Genomic DNA, 22,398 nt, shown 5'->3' with positions numbered 1-22,398 from the left:
CCAATCAGATTCCACCCTTCATTTTCCAAAGGAGCTGTCAAAAATGACAGGTGGAAGCTGATTGGTTGCTATGGGCGACAAAGCCAGTTCTACTTTACACCAGTTTGATAGATGACCCCATACATTTCTATTTTTGTACCTCACCTGCCCCCGTGATACACATTGCACAGATAGCACTTTCTGTAAATGTAACATCCCATAAGCTATGAGAACTGAATAGCGGTCATGTCTGCCACGTTTGGATCCAGCAGGGAAGAAAGGTATAGAAGCAGGCGGACATGTTGCAGTTTATAGTGAAGGTCCTTATAATCGTATCTTCTGTGGATTCGGCTGCGGGGAAGGGAATCTCTTACCTTGCCTGCCTGAGGATGATTTTGTGCTCGTGTCTGTGTTTCAGTATACTTGACGTCCCAATGTCACGGACCAGTGCGACACAGTACCAGGTAGCATGACTGGGAGGCGGTTGGATAATCTTAAAAGGGTTTGTCCAGTTTTAAACGTATATATCCGGTCCTCAAGGTTAGGGGCTAAGAGAATGATCGGTGGTGGTCCAACTTCTCCCAAAGCTGGGGTCCTGTGCCACCCATGTGCGCTGCTGCTCTATTTATCTCTGGGACGGTGGAGGAGAAGCGGAGTACACAGTATGGCAGACACCAGCAGTGCCATAGAGATGAATGCAGCAGCATTGCACAGGACCCCCTGATCGGTTGGTTGGACCCCCACCAATCAGACTCGTATCCACAAAACTTGGCAAACCCCTTTAATGCTGGAAGACACCATGTACATGAGCATATCGATATTTGTATTAGCGATTGCCAATACGGTCGCTGCAAGTGATCTAATAGCAGTTACAGACCCTGTTGTGGTCACCTGTCGGCCATTGCTCCTAAATTTCTGCTTCAGGAACACACAAATCTATTACTTTATTGTAATTATGTTATTCCTCTTGCTGTTAAGTGGATAAAAAAAAAAGCAACTTTTTCACATAAAGTCCATGATGGATAAGCCCATTCCCTTGAATAAAAGGGATTCTGGGTGCAGATTTTGCAGCGAAAAATAATCCTTAAACTGCACATGGTCTAAAGCTTTGATTTATACCTCTCTTCCCTTGTTGGATCCAACCCCCAACCATTGAGGGCGGCAGAGACATTGCACGGTAACCAGATGTGTGACCCTGGCTGAGTTCACCGTCGGCTTTGTTCTCTTTTTAAGGAGAGGAGAGACGTCCAGATTTACTCTGTAAAGTGATCTACTCCTCCATGTGACCAGTTCACGTGAAAGCCTATGTATATCCTACATCTAACAACTGCACAAGTAGTCTTGATTGAAAATATCCTACCATACTGTGTATACAGTTCCTGTGTCTCCATGGTTACAGACTACAAACAGAACCTGAGTAGTCAGATCCTGCCATACTCAGTTCCATGTACTTTTTGATAAAATGGTGGTGAAGACTTATCAAGGCTGGTGTTTCCGTATGCCAGTCTTGATTCCCCCTGCAGATGTCTCAATAAATTTGGAGTATCTCTGGCCCTGGTTTGCTAGAAACACAAATCTACAGGTAGACTTGAGCTATAGCTTAATGGAAACCTGTCACCTAAAAAACGCCTCCCAAACCACCAGCATAACAGTAGCCAGCAGTATGTTCCTAAAGATCCTTTTCTTCCTCTGGCCAGATGCACCAAAATCTTGAAAAACAAACTTTAATCCCCTGTACGCTCTATGTAACAGCAGAGTGTGAAGTCAAGGGGGCAGCGGCCTCCTCGCTTCAAGTCAGGATAACCACGCCCCCTTTCACAGCCTCTTTGCTTTTGATTGACAGCCGATAGCTTTCGGTTGTTCAGCAAAGCCGGCCGATTGTGAGTGCGCGTCAGACGTTCACGTGCGCGGCTGTCAATCAGAGGTGAAGGGGCTGGGAAAGGGGGCGTGGTTATCTTGACTTAAAGTGCGGAAGCCGCTGCCGCCTTGACTTCAAACTCTGCTGTTACATAGCGCGTGCAGGGGAATAAAGTTAATTTTTCAAGATTTTGGTGCATCTGGCCGGAGGAAGAAAAGGATCTTTAGGAACATACTGCTGGCTACTTTAAGGTAATGCTGGTGGTTTGGGAGGTGTTTTTTAGGTGACAGGTTCCCTGGGCGCAAGTTATAATAAATCAGGTGGGCTGAGAGAGGCCGCGCCTTCTCCCGTGAAGCCCCACTCCTTTCTCATCACTTTAGAAAAGTTTCGAGAACCTGAAAGTCACAAATGATGGCAAAATGATGTTGTGCAGCGTAATTTGTGTCCCAGTAGTAGTGTGAAGACCATGATAAATGCTCCTCACTGAATTTTAACAGTAAAGGGTGTTTACTTGGCTTGAAGCAAAATCCTTATGAAAACCACAGCAAGCCTGCATCCCATTGTTTTCCATGGGAATCTGCATCGCTGTTCATATGGCCGCAGATTATTATGCACGTCAAGAGGGTACATGTCTGTACTTGACACGGTTTCCACGTGCCTGCCACGGCAGGTGTCTGTGAGCAGATTACCCTCATTGAATGGGGCTCATCTGTGGTGGAATCAGTTTTTCTGTCGTGTATTTTACGGTGTGAACATGTATCAGACAGATGTTACGGCTACGGGACAAGACTTCACAGGGTTTGCTTGTAGCATTGGGGTGCAACCGTGCGGCCAGGTTTCTCGATGCGGTTTTGGAAGTCAAAACCAGGCGTGAATTCCAATTTGGCTTCTAAAACTGCGTGCAGAAACCCCGCCATGTGGTCATACCTCTGCTGCGGGGACACAGATCATTTATTAGGTCAGATGCATTAGGGTGATGATATGAGAACGATACTCAAACACTAATGGGTACTATGCTGGATGTTCATGGACAGTTCACTGGGGTCGGCCTCCTATTGTCTGTGAACTGTTAACACTTTGCTTTCCATTGTTCATTGGGTAAACGACATTGTTACTTTGGTGAGAAGCATCGATGCCTGATTTGCACTATGGTCCTCCCATCTCTATTAACTAAACACTCTCTGATCAACAATGAGATCCTGTCTTGTTTTTTCGGCCACCGTGTTGATTCTGTGTGTGAGCGAAATCTTTCCCACATTTTCTTCCTAGCGGGAGCGCAGCTGATGAATGAGATCTTTGTGTTCAGTGTGTTTCACAGACTTGAATACCAGCGCACTAAGCGCTCCCGTTAACCTCTGCAGCGCAGAAGATCCCTGGGAGGTAGTGCGGGATGAAGCAGATCATCTCTGTCCAGTGATGGAGGGGTTAACGTCCCGGTACTTCTTTCATTTAATCTAATGACGGCGTGGAATAATGTACCTGATCACCCCACATTTTCCCAGCCGTTCCCATGTTGCTATGTGAACAAGTCATTTATCTCTCCTGCCGTAATCCAGGAAACAATGATGCCCCTACTTTGTGGTATTTATTGTGTGAGCTCTATGGAAGCAATGGGCGCTCAGAACATCCATCTTTTCCGTGTCGGGACAGATTAGCAGCATGATAATCAATGCAATGAGTGCAAAGAATTAAAATGTCCTCCTTTTATCTGCAAATCCAACAGCAGAATACAGGATCCTCCTCTGCAATTCCACCCCAGGTCCATGGGCACCAAGCCACAAGCTTTTTTTCACATTAGCGTTTTTTTGCGGATCCATCATGGATCTGCAAAAAACGCTTCCGTTACAATAATACAACCGCATGCATCCGTCATGAACGGATCCGGTTGTATTATGTCTTCTATAGCCACGACTGGTCCATCTTGAACACCATTGAAAGTCAATGGGGGACGGATCCATTTTCTATTGTGTTAGAGAAAACTGATCCTTCCCCCATTGACTTAGGCCCCTTTCACACGGGTGAGTATTCCGCGCGGATGCGATGTGTGAGTTGAACGCATTGCACCTGCACTGAATCCTGACCCATTCATTTCTATGGGGCTGTGCACACGAGCAGTGATTTTCACGCATCACTTGTGCGTTGCGTGAAAATCACAGCATGCACCTCTTTGTGCGTTTTTCACGTAACGCAGGCCCCATAGAAATGAATGGGGTTGCGTGAAAATCGCAAGCAAGTGCGGATGCGGTGCGATTTTCACGCACAGTTGCTAGGAGACGATCGGGATGGGGACCCGATCATTATTATTTTCCCTTATAACATGGTTATAAGGGAAAATAATAGCATTCTGAATACAGAATGCATAGTACAATAGGGCTGTAGGGGTTAAAATAAATAAATAATTAAACTCGCCTTAATCCACTTGATCGCGCAGTCCGGCTTCTCTTCTGTCTTCTTTTTTGCTGTGTGCAGGAAAAGGACCTGTGGTGACGTCACTCCGGTCATCACATGGTCCGTCACATGACCTTTTTTTATCATGGTGATGGATCATGTGACGGACCATGTGATGAGCGCAGTGACGTCACCACAGGTCCTCTTCCTGCACACAGCAAAAAAGAAGACAGAAGAGAAGTCGGGCTGCGCGAGCAAGTGGATTAAGGTGAGTTTAATTTAAAAAATATATATATTTTAACCCCTCCAGCCCTATTGTACTAAGCATTCTGTATTAAGAATGCTATTATTTTCCCTTATAACCATGTTATAAGTGATAATAATACAATTTACAGAACACCGATCTCAAGCCCGAACTTCTGTGAAGAAGTTCGGGTACCAAACATGCGAGATTTTTCTCACGCGAGTGCGAAACGCATTACAATGTTTTGCACTCGCGCTGAAAAATCGCGCATGTTCCCGCAACGCACCCGCACCTTTTCCCGCAACGCCTGTGTGAAAGAGGCCTCACATTGTGTGCCAGGACGGATCGGGTTGGTTCTGCTTCGTCAGGCAGAATTTTGGTGTCCGCCTCCAGACCGGAATGGTGACTGAACGGAAGCAAACTGATGAATTCTGAGCAGATACTTTTCCATTCAAAGATGCATTAGGGCAAAACTGATCCGTTTTGGACCGCTTGTGAGAGCCCATGACTGATCTCAAACGGAAAGCCAAAACGCTAGTGTGAGAGTAGGCTAATTTAACTGTAAAAATAATGTTAAAGATGGGTTCCTTTAATCCAGCATTAATAGGCCTGGAGAGGTACCAAATTATTAAAGGGGTTGTCTGACAGGATACATTTTATTTTTAGATAAGGGGTAGAATGGCGTAAATAAATAAAACCGATTCCCTGCCCTTTCCTTTCTTACACTGGGTCCTTGCTGGTCTCTGGTCTGGGCTTGACACACAGGAGGCACCTGCTCAACCAATCACTAGCTGAGGCAAGTCATCGGTGCGGCCAGTCACTGGCTGAGCTGGCATCTCCTGCTGTGCCTGGACCAGTAAGCAGGAACCTGGTAGACATTAGAACAGCAGCAGCGGGGGTGTCTTATATAAAACATTTTATCCTTATGGACAACCCCTTTAAATGTCTTGGCTTATCAAATGGCCATAGTAAACTAATAAGCGTGTGTAGGAGTAGATCACCTCTGGGAATACAAAAGAATATAAGGGTGCAACCACACGGCGTGGTCGTGACACAATTGTGATTTGGCCGTATAAACTGCAGTGGGCTCCAATTAACTGGTCTGCATTGTTAATGTCCACGCTATATTGTGAGTTACCAATGCAGACTCAGGCCTCATGCACACAACCGTATTTTGTTTCTGTGTCCGATACGTTTTTTTTGCGGATAGGATGTGGACCCATTTATTTCACCGCGTGCTGTCCGCATCAGTATGTCCGTTCCGTTGCTCCGCAAAAAAAATAGTGCATGTCCTATTTTTTTCTAGTTTGCGGACAAGGATAGGCATTATTACAATGGATCCGCAAAAAAAAACTGATGCCATACGGAACGTCATCTGTTTTTTTGCGGACCGCAAAACACATACGGACGCGTGCATGAGGCCTAAGGCTGAGTTCACACTTCACTTATTTAATCAGTTATTTCTGTCAGTTATTGTGAGCCAAAACCAGAAGTGAAGCCTACACAGAGATACGGTGTAATGTAAAGATTTCCTCCTGTTTTTGTGTTTTTGACCGACACCTGGTTTTGGCTCACAATAACTGAAGGAAATAACTGGAGTGTGAACCCGGCCTAAACAGTGCGGTTCTAATTAGTTAACTGGAGGCAACTGTAGCTTGTACAGCAGTGTGGTACGCGACTGCAGCGAGGCATCACAAGCACCCAGTGTGGTCATACCCTCAGCCCCTTTCACTCGAGCAAGTCCCACGCATCAGACTCGCAGCGTGTGTCAGGAAGAGTACCCGTTCTGAACTCTGGAGCACTGCTGGGGTAGCGTAGCATTGTATCGATTTATGATGCTATGTAACCCTTCGAGGTCTGGAATGTATTGGATAACACTGACATAATGCTGTCAGTGTTATCCAATACATTTCAAAACTTTACGGTTCAATCATTATTTTATTAAAACATATAAATGAATAAGTTTATCCAATACATGTACAAAAGAAATACAGAGGCTGACAACTGGCCCCACAAATAAATTGGAGGTAGTAGTACAGTCTATAATTAGCTATACAGAACAAGACTGGCAAGTAACAAGCCAATGGGGACTTCTGGAATTGTGGATAAGAGCACATATGGTATACATTCTCTAATTTCTAGACAAACAACCACATAAAACAAGGACAAACATCACAAGATGTGACAGACCAAGACATGACATAGACAAAAGGAAGGGGAAAGGAGGGGTATAGAATAGAAGGGCCCTACCGTGTGTATTACTTCAGGAGCCACTAACCGGAATGATACCCGTTGTCAACCAATCATGGAAGCACGTGGAGGTGCGAAACTGATTCCATGGGTCCCAAATCCTCCAGAAAGCCGAAGCAGATTCTGTGTTTACAGCACTTAACTCCTCCATATGAACTAGAGAGTCTAGTGCGTTAGACCAGGTCACTCTCAAAAGACTCTCCGTAGACCTCCATTGACGGGGAATTATCTGTCTCATAGCTAGGATAAACAAGCGAAGGGCACCCTTCTTAATCTGCGAAATCCGCCCTGAAAACATGGATAGAAGAGCTATCGCTGGTGAAGGCGTAACAGTAGCCTTATATAAGACAAAGACCTCTCTCCACAGGGGAGCCACACCCGGGCAGTTCCACCAAATATGTGTCATTGAGCCCTTTGCAGTAAGACACCTCCAGCAGACATCTGGCACCTGGGGATAGAATTGGCTTAATCGCACTGGGGTCCTATACCATCTGGTAAGGATTTTGTAGTTAAGTTCCTGTAAATTACAGGACACAGTTAACTTATGAGTGAAGAGGAGTGATCTAGACCATTGGTCTACCGAGAAGGTGGATCCCAGTTCCGATTCCCAATCAGACATGAATTTAGATTTAGCTCCTTGAGTACTTGTGGAAGAATCCCCTTTCTCCCCAGAGTTCAACATGGCATATAGTAGAGATATAGCATGATCAGGAACTGAACTTGCTGTACTCATTTTCTCAAATTCCGTTAAGGGGGGACATGACTGCAATCCAGGCATCAGGGACTTAATAAAGCTTCATAGCTGAAAATAGAGGAGCCAGCGTCCAGGACACGAAGGTATAATGTGGGAGAGGTCTTCAACAGGGAGTAGACCATTCTGTTTATAGACGTCCATCAATTTAGTTGGATGTCTATTCCGGTATCCCAGAGCTGGGAGCTGGCTCAAGCCTATGGGAAGATCTGCATGGCCTGTGAGTGTCGTGAGAGGACCAGGAGACTGTATAAGGCCAAGTTTGACCGCAAATTTAGTCCAAAGCCTAGCCAAAGTATAGAGAAGCATCGGAGATTGCGAGTTAGGCAGTGTATTTAAGGAAGTAGGGGACAACCAAAAGATTCCAGTGGCCAAATGCGGTGCCATTTCATGTTCAATTTCCACCCATAGTTTAGTAGAGCGGTTGTGACACAGATCGAGCACACAATTCAAGATTGTCGCTCTATAATATGAGATGAAGTTTGGCAGTCCCGTACCTCCCAAAGCTTTAGAACGAGATATCAGGCTGTAACCAAGTCTAGCCCTGGGTGCTTTCCATACAAAGACCGAAACCATTCTCCTGATCCTTGCAAAATAGGCTAAGGGAATTTTACATGGGATCGTCTGGAACAAATATAGGAGACGCGGTAAAATGTCCATTTTCACCACATTAATCCTCCCAAACCAAGAGATCTGGAGTGGAGTCCATTTATGGATACTAGATTCAATAGATCTAAGCAAGGGCAAATAGTTAAGCTTAAAAACATGTGTCAAGTTCGCTGGTATGTACACTCCTAAGTATTTAATGTGCTGTAAGGTCCACTTAAAGGAGAAAGAACCCTTTAGAAAATCTGCTTCCCGTTGGGACATGTTAATGTTCAAAATCTCTGATTTCTGCACATTGACTTTAAAGTTACTAAGGTGACCAAAGAGGTCAAATTCACGGAGAATCGAGGGCAACCCAATCCTGGGAGAGGTCAAATATATAAGCAGGTCGTCTGCGAACAGAGACAGTTTGTGTTCTGTATTACCAAGTCTGAGACCCGAAATAGAAGGATTTGCCCGAAGAGCATTAGCTAGGGATTCCATCACAAGAGTGTACAAAAAAGGTGACAAGGGGCACCCTTGACGTGTTCCATTTCGGATCTCAAAAGGAGCAGACAGAAGCCCATTAACACGAACACAGGCCGAAGGGGAGGAATAAAGGGCTAATCTCCTATGAATCATTCTGTCTCCTAGGCCCATGTGGCGCAGAGTTTCCTCTAAAAACCGCCAACTTACCCTATCAAATGGCTTTTCTGCGTCTACAGTGAGAAGGCATAGCGGGATTTTGGTTTGTTGTGCTCTCGCTATCAATCCTAACGTTTTAAGTGTATTATCTCGGGCTTCCCGTCTAGGTACAAATCCCACTTGCTCTTTGTGGATACAACCTGGAATGTGTGGGTGGAGCCTCAGAGCCAAAAGCTTGGCATACATTTTGAGATCCACATTGAGCAAGGAGATAGGCCTGTAATTGGAGCACGAAGCTGGGTCTCTACCTGGTTTAGGCATGACAGTGATGTGCGCCTGGAGAGCTTGCCGTGAAAAATAGACAATCCGGTGAAATGGAATTAAAGGTTTCGACCAATAAGGGTGTAAGGTCCTCGCGGAGGATTTTATAAAACCGAGAGGTCAACCCATCAGGGCCTGGGGATTTCCCATTCTTCAGATTTTTGATCACTGATTCCAGCTCAGGGTGAGTAAAATCATCTTCCAAAGTGACTACGTCTTCGTCAGGAATGGGGGTGGGGCCAAATTGGGCTAGATAGTTACGAGTCTCATCACCAAGTGAAGATTCCCGTGAGAGATCAGGTGCTGGAAGATTATATAAGGATGCATAAAAGGATTGGAACTCCGCAGTGATGTCTACCGGGTTATATACGGAATCTCCTGCACGTGTATTAATTGATGGAACATGAGTCAGAGCAGTTCGGGGATATAAGGCCCTAGCTAACCAGCTGCCACATTTATTACCATATTCAAAGAACCCGTGTCTAATTTTATCTCTAAAACATAAAGATTTTTGATCTAGAATCTGCAGTATTTGATGTTGAACTAAAGAAATGTCCGATTTTAGAGTGTCAGTAGGGGAAATTTTGTTTAAATTTTCTTTTGTGGCAAGATCAGATAAGAGGGATTTCAATTTGTGGGAACGTTCCTTTTTCAGTCTGGAACCATGTGAAATAAACACCCCCCGAAGCACGCATTTGAGGGCCTCCCATTTAAAAGGGGGGGCAGTCAAATCCGTTTGATGATCACTAATAAAGTCAGAAATGGCTTTCCGGATATCTGCTAAGCAGGTTATGTCTGAGAGCAGGTTGTCGTTCAGTCTCCATGAGAAGGGTCGGGGGCAGGAGGGTTGGGATGAGATAAGGCCAAACACTGGTGCATGGTCAGACCACAGACGAGTGTCAATTGAGCATTTAGGCCCAAAATCTAACAGTTGTTGAGATATGAAGATATGGTCAAGTCTACCATAACTGTTGTGAATTGGGGAATGGAAGCTATAATCCCTGACACCTGGATGCAAAATGCGTCACAGATCCACCAGGCGGAGTGCCATGAGCTCAGATTTGAATCTGCGCATAGAACTCGGGGAGATTGAGGACCTACCAGATGAGGAATCCAGCAACGGGTCAATCACTAGGTTGAAGTCGCCTCCAAGTATGATTGGGGAACCATCAGCAAATTTGGATAATTTTTTCAAGATCTTGGATCCATAGGTTGTCTGCCCCTGGTTAGGAAAATAAACATTAGCTACAGTTACAACAGAGCGATCCACAGAGAGCTTAATGAAAATGAACCTGCCTTTCAAGTCTATCTCAGAAGATAGGACTGTATGACTAAATGATTTGTGAAGCCCTATGGAAACTCCCCCCGACCTGCTGGAAGGATTAGGACCATGGAACCAATTCTGATAATAACGGTTTGCATATTTGGGTACAGCACCTGCCTTAAAGTGAGTTTCCTGAATCATAGCAATCATAACTCTCTTCCTATGGAGGCTATACAAAATCTGACTACGCTTCTCGGGTTTATTGAAACCCCTGACATTAAAAGTGCAAAACGAAATAGGTGCCATTTTGAGGAGTATTAGTGAGAAGGAGGCATAATCTCCTAGATCCTTTCAGTACCAACAGGAATGTGGTAGGGGTATAAGGAGGGACACATAAGGGAGGGAAAACACAAAGACATACGAATAAACACAAGGTAGTGCACATATAAGACATGTAAATCCTATTGTAAGAACCAACACCGTCGGTTCAATAGGTGCTAAGTGATGACTGAGGTCGTTCGCGGCGGTGTGTGCCGTGGTCCCTAAGTGGGGTAGGGAGAAAGCAAGGACCGAACCGTCTCCTTACTGGACTCCAACTTTCAATAAAGCAAAAATAACATTTGCAAAATACAACAGGTCAAGTGTGTGTAAAGGTCTAGAAGACCCACCCACGAGATAATACTCTGTATATATATCTATAACAGTATAGAACAATGAAGGGAACAGGAGGGTGGAAATCCCCTCAGGTGAGTGAGCAAAAACAGAAGAATATCGCCGACAGTCAATCATCGGGGTTAGGATCACGTCTAGAAGCCCTCTTCTGTTTAGGTGAGGTCATCTGCCATCTTTCCCTCCGTGGAATGGCGATGGGTTGCCTCGGACTAGGCCAGTCCGGTAACTCCAAGTGCGGAAGATCAAAGGCTGCACGGAGGTTGGCGAGGTCATCTAGGGATCTGAATACAGCTGACTTCCCATCGTTAGAGGCAGACAATTGGAATGGGTACCCCCATCTGTAAGGTATGTCCTTGGCTTTGAGTGCTGTCAAAAGCGGTTTCAACGCTTTGCATAGCTGCAAGGTACGCCTGGCCAGATCCTGTAAAATGATGACTTCTTTGTCAGCATGCATGATTTTGCCAGCAGTTCTGGCCGCTTTCAGGATGGCCTCTTTATCTTTAAAGAAATGTATACGGCATATGATATCTCTGGGGCGATTAGGATCGCTTAATTTAGGACCTAGGGCTCTATGAATACGATCTATTTCAAGAGATTGTCCCAGATCTCTGGACAGCAATGTATTGAAAAAGGAAATGGCCCATTTCTCTAGGTCTTGTGGTAGAATATCTTCAGGAAGGCCTCTAATGCGTAGGTTATTCCTCCTATTTCTATTTTCAATATCGTCCAGATGTGTGATAATGTCCTGAATCTGGGCAGAGTGTGCCTGGATAACTTGTTGGTGTGAGTCCAGGACCCCCAGCACTTGATCCTGCATGGATTCAGCCTCTTCCACCCTCTGACCCACCTGCTTCAAGTCATGCTGCAAGGCCTCAATGTCCCTTTTATGAGATGTTTCCAGCCTGGAGAATAAGGCATCTATTTCATGTCTGGTGGGGAGGGATTTGAGGTGAACCTTCCAGTCCCAGTCTTCATCTTCCCTTTGTGGGGTCATGGATGCCCCTGATTCGGATATCGTGGCCTGGGAGCAGCGGTTTCTAGGGGAATGTCCCTGAGGTGCTGCTGAAGACGACCCTGCACATGAGGGAGACGAAGCCGCCGACGAGCCGGAGCTAGCTGCTGCAGCATAGGATGCCGGTGAACCGGTAGGTGTACCTTTCAGCTGCTGCGGTGAGGTTGGGGCTCGTGGGTCTGGTTCCTTGTGGCGCGCAGGGGACGCCGCTCTGCGCTGTTTGGACGCCATCTTAGGAGAATCGTCTCCTTCTTTGTCAGCGTCTGTCTGGCTGGAGGAGGCGAAGAAGCGGGAAATCGCTCCCGTTTTGCAGCGTATCGGAGCTGGTGTCGACGGGGGTCTCCTCCTGCGACCTTTCATGTAGTCAGCGGGGTCAAGGGTGTCCTGTATATGCGGCGAAGTTGGAGTCGGTCAGGAGCCGCAGTAAAGCACGTCTTACCCGGCCATTGGTTAGCTCCGCCCCCCATTTCAAAACTTTAAGGGGTACATCGCATCATAAATCAATACAATGCTATGTGACCCCGGCAGTGCTCCAGAGTTGAGAACGGGTGCTTGAGTGAAAGGGGCCTAAGGGTCTCAGAAGTATCTCAGCCAGGGGTGTAGCTATAGAGGGTGCAGAAGTAGCAGTCTCTACCGGGCCCAGGAGCCTGAGGGGGCCCAAAGACCCTTGTTCCACATAAGACACATGCATTATAGAAAGTGCATGCTGGTCAATTTACACCTCTGGCTGGAGGGAAGGGGTTAGGTTAAGAATTTGGCATGGGGGGAGGTGCCGTTTCAATTTTTGCCTCAAGCAGCATGAAGACTATGTGCTTCCCTGCCCCTGGCCACAAAGCACAGGGAAGGGGGGCCCAAGCTGAACTCTTGCACCAGGGCCCATGAGCCTTTAGCTACGCCCCTGATCTCAGCTAAATCTTTTTCTTTAGGTCTGGTTAGATTTCAGATTATCTTGCAGGTCTCGGCTCCAAATAGCTGGATTATTAGACGCCGCTACCTGTACCCTTTTAGCCACCAGCTGTAATCGGGTGCAAAACCTGGTAGCCAGTGTTTAGTACTGAAGAAGCACCCCCAACCAGGGAACTTAAAGGGGTTATCCCGTGACTAATTTAAAAATTAAAATCAGACATTATATAGTACATGACAATATCTTTACAAAGCTAGAACCAGCCCTGTACCTCACATGGATCCAGGGATATCCCCATTCATTGCTCTGCTAGATTTATATCAAGCTGACAGCTCTAGGGGAGGGTCTTTTCGGCTGCAGCTAAGGGGGCGTGTCCATGTTCTCCCTATCACAGCTCAGGGGGCAGTTGAAAGATGGAACTGAGCATGTGCGGCCTTCTCAGTGAGCAGGACAAAGAAATAAGAAAAGAAACAAACAGCAGGTGGCGCTATACAGATACATTTTATAGAATAACTAAGTGGCTATCCTAAATTTCTATTTACATGCAGTTACAAAAGAATTCAGATCCAGGTGCTGGTTTGAAAACTAGAATATAGGACAACCCCTTTAGGAATGAAAGTGTGTGTGTAAAGCATGGACATGCCTGGTTTTCTACTGGGAGAAAAGCACTTTTGGTGGTAGTTCTTGCTCTGGAAAATTGTACGTCTCCTACAAGGGACCCCTTCTAATAGCACAGAATACCCTAATAGACTATTTGAAAACCGGTTTTCTAAACCTGACAACCTTTATAAATTGTGCACAGAACACCGGTGCCACATCAGTGTGTGACCAGGATCAAGTGCCATAGGGAACACCATGTAAATGATCAAATATATTCAACTTGATATGGCAAATAGAAAGCTTTCGTAATATAAAGGCCTTACATTCTCTTACCTGTACTGTGGACTTGTTTGGTCTTATGTACAGTGAGGAACAGAAGTATTTGAACACCCTGCAATTTTGCAAGTTCTCCCACTTAGAAATCATGGAGGGGTCTGATATTCACATTGTAGGTGCATTCCCACTCTGAGAGACAGAATAAAAATAAATAAATCAGGACATCACATTGTATGATTTTTAAAGAATTTGTTTATCTTTCCCTGCTGAACATAAGTATTTGAACACCTGAGAAAGCAAGAATTCTGGCTCTCAAAGACCTGTTGCTGTGCCTTTAAAAAGTCCACCTCTACTCCACTCATTAGTCTAACTTATTAGCACCTGTCTGAGCTCTTTAAAGACACCTGTCCACCCCACAGTCAGTCAGATGCCAACTACTACCAGGGGCAAGACCAAAGAGCTGTCAAAAGACACCAGAGACAAAATTGTGGACCTCCACAAGGCTGGAAAGGGCTACAGGGCAATTGCCAAGCATCTTGATGAAAATAGATCAACTGTTGGAGCAATTGTTAGAAAATGGAAGAGGCTAAAGATGACTGTCAGTCTCCCTCGGACTAGGGCTCCATGCAAGATCTCACCTCGTTGGGTATCACTGATGATAAGAAAGGTGAGGAATCAGCCCAGAACTACAAGGGAGGAGCTGGTCAATGACATGAAGAGAACTGGGACCACACTTTCAAAGGTCACTGTCGGTAGAACACTACGCCGTCATGGTTTTAAATCATGCATTGCACGGAAGGTTCCCCTGCTCAAGTCATCACATGTCCAGGCCCGTCTGAAGTTTGCCAATGACCATCTGGATGATCCAGAGGAGGCATGGGAGAAAGTTATGTGGTCAGATGAGACCAAAGTAGAACTTTTTGGTCTAAACTTGGGATGAGTTGCATCCCAAGAACACCATCCCTACTGTGAAGCATGGGGGTGGTAACATCATTCTTTGGGGGGTGCTTTTCTGCAAAGGGGACAGGACGACTGCACTGTATTAAGGACAGGATGAATGGGAGATTTTGAGCAACAACCTCCTTCCCTCAGTCAAAGCATTGAAGATGGGTCGTGGCTGGGTCTTCCAACATGACACCGACCCGAAGCACACAGCTAGGATAACCAAGGAGTGGCTCCTTAAGAAGCATATCAAGGTTCTGGAGTGGCCTAGCCAGTCTCCAGACCTAAATCCAATAGAACCTCTTTGGAGGGAGCTGAAACTCCGTGTTGCTCAGCAACAGCCCCGAAACCTGACAGATCTAGAGGATCTGTGTGGAGGAGTGGGCCAAAATCCCTGTTGTAGTGTGTGCAAACCTGGTCAAGAACTACAGGAAACGTTTGACCTCTGTAATTGCAAACAAAGTCTTCTGTGCCAAATATTAACACTGATTTTCTCAGGTGTTCAAATACTTATGTTCAGCAGTGCAAGACAAATTCATTTTTTCAAAATCATACAATGTGATTTCCTGATTTTTTTTTTTTAATTCTGTCTCTCAGAGTGGGAATGCACCTACAATGTGAATTTCAGACCCCTCCATGATTTCTAAGTGGGAGAACTTGCAAAATCGCAGGGTGTTCAAATACTTCTGTTCCTCACTGTATAACAGTCTTAGGCCTCATGCACACGGCCGTGCCCATAGTTTTCTCACTCCCACCGATAGGGCTATTCTTGTCTGCAAAGTCGACCACAATAGGACATGATCTTTAATTTGTGGAATGGAAAAAGGGATCCGCAAAAAAAACCACTGCAACATAGAAATACATTGGGTGGTGTACAATCTGCAGAAAATGTGGGTTACCACATGGAAAGTTGTGTGCATGAGGCCTAATGCCTAAGGGTTCATGCACACGACCGTGGTTTGGGTCCACATCCGATCCGCATTTTTTTGCTGGTTGGATCCGGACCCATTAACTTCCATGCTGTCCGCAAAATTATAGAACATGTCCTATTCTTGTCTTCATTACGGACAAGGATAGGACTGTTCTATTAGGGGCCAACCATTCTGCAAAATGCAGAATGCTCACAGCTAGTATCTGTGTTTTACGGACAGCAAAACAGCCAATGGTCATGTTCAGAGCCCTTATTCACACAATCAGTGGTTTCAATCAGTTATTTTGATCTCAACACAGAACAGGTGCAGATTTTTCCCTTAGGCCTCTTGCACACGACCGTGTGTCACTTGAATGGGTCCGCAATCACGGAGATGCGGAACGGAAGCACTGAACAGGACCCTATGGAAGCACTACGGAGTGCTTCCGTGGTGTTCCGTTCCGCAAAAAGATAGAACTTGTCCTATCTTTTTGCGGAATGGACGGATCGCGGACCCCGTTCAAGTGAATGGGGTCGCGATCCGCATGCGGCTGGCCCACGGTCGGTGCATGTGCATTGCGGACTGCAATTTGCGGTCCGCAGCACACGTTCTTGTGCAAGAGGCCTTATACCTTATGGTCTGTGGAGGATCCACTCCTGGTTTTGGCTCACAATTGCTGACCAAAACACGGACGTGTGAATAAGGCCTTAGGCCTCATGCACACGACAGTGAATAATGGCTGTGTGACGGCTGTCTAAGTGACAGGAGTGCACCCGTCTAACGGCCATTAAAAACTGGTGCACTTTATATGGCCATTTAGGTGTTAAAAAAACAACAACTCACCTCATCCACTTGCTCGAGCTGCGGCAGTCTCTTCATTGAGCAGGACCTGCCATCTGCATGGTGACGTAACCACGTGGGAGCGCTCAGTGACGTCATCGCGCACATCGCAGGTCTTTCGGCAGGTCCTGTTCAGTGAAAAGAGAAGAGATTGCTGCAGTGCGAGCAAGTGGATAAGGTAAAGTTTTCTTTTTTAAATCAACAAAAACAGCGGTGGGCAATTATGGGGGCATTATTTAAACCATGGGGGAAATTATTTAAGATGGGGCCCTACATTGGGGGCATTATTAAAGCTGGGGACATTAAAAAAAATAATATCTATACTATGCGGGACATTATTTAAGATGGGGGCTTACATTGGGGGCATTATTAAAGCTGGGGAGGTAAAAAAAAAAATCATACACTATGGGGGACATTATTTTAACAGGGGGCCTACATGGTGGCATTATTAAAGCTGGGAGCAGCAAAAAAAATAATCCTACACTATGGGGGGACATTATTTTAGCTGGGGGCATTATTAAAGCTCGGGGCAGCAAAAAAATATATTTACACCGTGGGAGACATTATTTTAGCTGGGTCCAAAATAGGGGGCATTATTAAAGCTGGGGGCAGGAAAAAATAAAATAAAAAAATTCCTACACTATGGGGGACATTATTTTAGCTAGGGGCATAATTAAAGCTGAGGGCACTATAAAAAAAAAAAATTACACCGTGGGAGACATTATTTTAGCTGGGGCCAAAATGGGGGCATTATTAAAGCTGGGGGCAGGAAAAAATAAAATAATAAAATTCCTACACTATGGGGGACATTATTTTAGCTGGGGGCCTACTATCCTGTGGGTGTTCTCAGAAGGGTGGGTCTAGAAATAACTGCCAATCAAATTCATCCATTTTTTATGTCCGTTTTTAACGGACATGAAAAACTGATGCAAAACGGACATTAAAAACGGACACACGGCCAGAAAATGGATGCACACACTGATGCAACATGGCCATGAAAAACTGACAGTGTGTCCGTTTTTAACGGACTTTTTTTTCACTGTCGTGTGCTTGTAGCCTTAGGCTACTTTCACACAGTCCATATTTGATCAGTATTTTTAAGCCAAAACCAGGTGTTAGCCTGGAACACAGCAGAGGCACAAATCTTTCCATGATACTTTTTGTCTGTAGGTTCCACTCCTGGTTTTTGGTTTGATGCAAAATACTGACCATAAGAAAGTGGCCTAACGGTATGTTCAGGTGCATGTAGAGAAAGCATGATCGGAGGAGCAGAAATCAGAGGCTGGCCCTTGAATTTTGCAGCGGAGTTGTAGTCTGAATGCTACAGATCTGTCCATGGACTACCCCAGTCAACGTCCCTTCTTGACATGGTTTTGAATTCCGCATGGAAAAAATGAGATTTTGGTGCAGTATATGTGCCAAAATCTGCATGGAAAAAAAGCAGTGTAAACATCCTTTAAATAAAAAGGGTCTTTTTGACCATTGTAGCCAAGCAGAGGTGAGCTTCTCTGTAGTGTTATAGAAAAAGGTCATACGGACTTTTGGTACTATGAGTAACAAGGCCGCTTCTCTCAGACCGCGTTCATACGCGATGATTGTATATAGCTATTTATTGAACCTCCATAGAAACATTTCATGATCATATGCTGCCTGAGCCGAAGAACACGTTTTACATGTTTATGGCATGCAGTATTCTTGCTGGAAGGAAGAACACACCTTAATAAACGGTTCCATCTGCGGTGAGTCACTCATTCCCAGCATAGTACACAGGTATGGCTCATTGTGTTCTGCCGAGTTGACATCTGGAAGACTGCGAGCATATGATCATGGCCACAGCCAAACAGGATATGTCTGAATTTGCACCTGAATTATGATTTATATATTCCATGGAAGTTTAGTGTTCATGAGCAGCATGTGATTATACTGTTCTTTGGCCTTCCTTTTCTAATATTGGAATAAATATTGTTGCGTTAGTGATTTACAAGGAATCTGTCATTTGGTTCAGCCTGTCCACACCACGGCAGAATGAATTCCCGACAGGGTCCCTCATGACTGCGGCATTTCAGAGGAAACATAGTTTTATTAATGAGCAGGGCAAAGGGTGTACTATGTGGCATCTTCTTGCCCTCCTTGGCTTATCGAGTCTATCCATGTTTGCTTATAGGGAGCAACCTGTCAATCAAGCAGCGCAGGGAAAGCCATTCGGTGGACTCCTCATTCCATTCCCCACTTGTCTTTAAACTATGGGGGAGATTTATCAACCAATCAGATTCCATCTTTCATTTTCCAAAGGAGCTGTGAAAAATGACAGGTAGAATCTGATTGGTTGCTATGGGCAACTAAGCCAGTTCTACTTTACACCAGTTTAAACACAAGTAAGTGGGGTCAGCAATACCATAGTGCTCACAGGGAAATTTCCCAGTAGGGTCTATGGCCAGTCTGCCCCTGCATGATGCACATGAACCTGATGACTGGTTCCAACTAAAAGGGTTCTACCAAGATTGGCACTTATCTGCAGGATAGGTGATAAATGTCTGATTGGTGGAGTTCTGATCACACGAATAGGGGCACCGTCTCCCCTTTTAAATGAAATAGTGATATGCAAAATAACCGTGGAGCCCCAGTTATGGGTCTTCAACACAGTGAAAGCCAGATATCCCTCAAATGAAGAAAAAAATAATGAAATGTCAGTTTTACATGCAAACCATCGCTCCATTGAAAGTCTGTGAGACCGCCGAAAATTGCGTAAAACTTTGGTGGCTATCTTCGCCAGTCCCATAGAGATTGAATGGAGTAGAAGCATGCATGCTTGACCCCGGCTTCATTCAAACAGAAGTCAGAACCCTCATTCTCATGACCATGGGTGTCCCAGCAGTCGGACCCTCAACGATCAGACACATCACCTATCCTGTAGAGAGGTGATAAGTAACAAGCTTGGTACAACCCATTTAACGTTTATTAGTCAAGGCTGTAATGTGTTCAGTTTTTAACACAAATGAGTCAGATCATAGCTTTGTTTTGCTATTTTTTGTAGTTTTATATATTTTTATGGAAACAACGTGAGAATTGTATATCTGCTAAGTAAAGATCCTGCTACTGTCTGGAGCCTTGAGAAAACTCTGCAATGTGCAGGAATAGGCAAATACGTCAGCATTCAGTAATATTTACATAACAACACATGTACACTGCCTGTCCCAAAAAAAAGTCACCAGCAAAAAAAATAAAGGTCACACACTCTAATATTTAGTTGGACCGCCTTTAGCTTTGATTACGGCACGCATTCGCTGTGGCATTGTTTCGATAAGCTTCTGCAATGTCACAAGATTTATTTCCATCCAGTGTTGCATTAATTTTTCACCAAGATCTTGCATTGATGATGGTAGAGTCTGACTGCTGCGCAAATCCTTCTCCAGCACATCCCAAAGATTCTCAATGGGGTTAAGGTCTGGACTCTGTGGTGGCCAATCCATGTGTGAAAAATGATGTCTCAGGCTCCCTGAACCACTCTTTCACAATTTGAGCCCGATGAATGCTGGCATTGTCATCTTGGAATATGCCCGTGCCATCAGGGAAGAAAAAATCCATTGATGGAATAACCTGGTCATTCAGTATGTTCAGGTAGTCATCTGACCTCATTCTTGGAGCACATACTGTTGCTGAACCTAGACCTGACCAACTGCAGCTGCCTCAGATCATAGCACTGCCCCCACAGGCTTGTACAGTAGGCACTAGGCATGATGGGTGCATCACTTCATCTGCCTCTCTTCTTACCCTGATGCGCCCATCACTCTAGAACAGGGTAAATCTGGACTCATCAGACCACATGACCTTCTTCCATTGCTCCAGAGTCCAATCTTTATGCTCCCTAGCAAATTGAAGCCTTTTTTTCTGGTTTGCCTCACTGATTAGTGGTTTTCTTACGGCTACACAGCTGTTCAGTCCAAATCCCTTGAGTTCCCTTCGCATTGTGCATGTGGAAATGCTCTTACTTTCACTATTAAACATAGCCCTGAGTTCTACTGTTGTTTTTCTTCGATTTGATTTCACCAAACGTTTAAGTGATCGCCAATCACGATCATTCAGGATTTTTTTCCCACCACATTTCTCGAATACGATGGGTCCCCACTATCCTTGCCGTTTTTAATAATGTGTTGGACAGTTCTTAAAGGGGTTGTCCAGGATTGGGGACATTGCTACAAGTGAACACCAAGCACATAAATATTACATACATTCCTGTCCTACCTGTGCCAGACTTTTCTAATGCCCCGTTTTCATGTCATAAATCCTCTGCCGGAAGTGCCGCTTTTCAAAGATTCAGTGACGTACCGGGTCCCTTACTGCAGAGCGAAGCCTCTGCTTCCGCTTCGCAGGGAGCCCGGTGACGTCACCGTCAGCCTCAGTGCGCTCAGTGATTATGCAGAGCGCACTGAGGGGCGGAAACTAGGTGGCAACACATGACGCTAAACCCCGCTCTCTGGTCCTGTGACATCACCGGGCAGTGCGCTTTCTTCTCAATGAAGGAGGCAGAGCACTATGCTACTTAGCATAGTAAACACCTCCTATGTAAAAATACATGCAAATTCTGCAGCAGGCTGGAGAAAGAATGATTCAGGGGGGCGGATGCACAGTGGAGGTGACGATGTGCGGCAGGAAGTTAGCGCTAACATAAACATCGATGTCAACAATGAGTGGGGGACTGTGGGAGCCCTGTAGAAGAGGAGAAAATACAAGAAAACATATGTGGGGACCTTGAATTGGCTATTAAGAGTGTGTAAAGGTATTTTAAAAAAAAATTTTGATACCGGACAACCCCTTTAACCCAGTTTTAGTAGTTTCTGCAATCTCCTTAGATGTTTTCTCTGCTTGATGCATGCCTATGATTTGACCCTTCTCAAACAGACATCTTTTCCACGACCACGAGATGTGTCTTTCGACATGGTTGTATAAGAAATCAGAAGCAACTCATTGCACCAGTTGGGGTTAAATAACTTATTGCCAGCTGAAAGATAATCGCCCATGCAGTAATTATCCAATAGGAGGCTCATAACTATTTGCTTAGGTAAATCCAGGTGGCGACTTTTTTTTTGGACAGGCAGTGTATAATGTGCTCTACGCAAAGGAAAATGCACTTTGCAGCGAAGAGAGCTTAGCTGCAGTCCACAGTATGCGCCATTAAAGGCTAGTTCCACCTTTGTGTGGCTTTAAAAGTCCTTAGGGTTAAAAGGGTATTACGGGTTCTGCAAATAGAGCTTTGTCTAATAGTATACTGTAAAATGTACAATTTCCATCACTTTTCTCTCTCTCCTACCACTCGCACCATTCCTACTTTGATGGAGTTTGATGAAATTTCATCCATAGTGACATTACAAATAAGGAGTATGAAGAAGACAGCTGGAGACTGGAATCTGTAAGCCAAGGGACTGGTATGTAAACACCTTTTACATGGAGCTTTGGTTTTCCATAGAAACAGGTACAACAGTGTATTCTTCAGACGTGGACTGAGAACTTAAAGTGAATCTTGAAAAAAAACTGTAAGTGGCCACATGTTGTAAGCAGGAAGGTGAGGCTAGAAATACCAAATACTAAGTGCCATAGGTTAGCACAATATACTGCCTCAGCAGAACTATATACCATAGTGCAGCACAATTTACTGCCTCAGCAGAACTAAATACCATAGTACAGCGCAATATACTGCCTCGGCAGAACTATGTACCATACTACAGCCCAATATACTGCCTCAGCAGAATTAAACACCATAGTGCAGCGCAATATACTGCCTCAGCAAGACCAAATACCATAGTGCAGCACAAATTATTACCCTAGCAGAACCAAATACCAGTGCAGCACAAAATGCTGCCTACAAGAAGAAAATGCCACAGTGCAGCACAATGGATAGCCAGCCAGAACCAAATGCCACAGTGTAGCACAATGGATAGCCAGCCAGAACCAAATGCCA

At 45.0% G+C, this 22,398-nt stretch overlaps 1 long non-coding RNA gene across 1 annotated transcript; it reads left to right on the top strand.

The window, feature by feature from the left end:
• On the top strand, nucleotides 1-21,549 carry LOC120995656. Its single transcript, XR_005777642.1, has 3 exons — nucleotides 1-862; nucleotides 12,385-12,392; nucleotides 21,539-21,549. It is a non-coding gene; the product is annotated as an uncharacterized LOC120995656 (long non-coding RNA).
• Nucleotides 21,550-22,398: the final 849 nt, after the last annotated feature.

This window comes from Bufo bufo, chromosome 3, assembly GCF_905171765.1.
Source record: "Bufo bufo chromosome 3, aBufBuf1.1, whole genome shotgun sequence".
In the NCBI taxonomy this organism is placed as follows: domain Eukaryota; kingdom Metazoa; phylum Chordata; class Amphibia; order Anura; family Bufonidae; genus Bufo; species Bufo bufo.
This window is presented reverse-complemented; position numbering and strand designations above follow the sequence as displayed.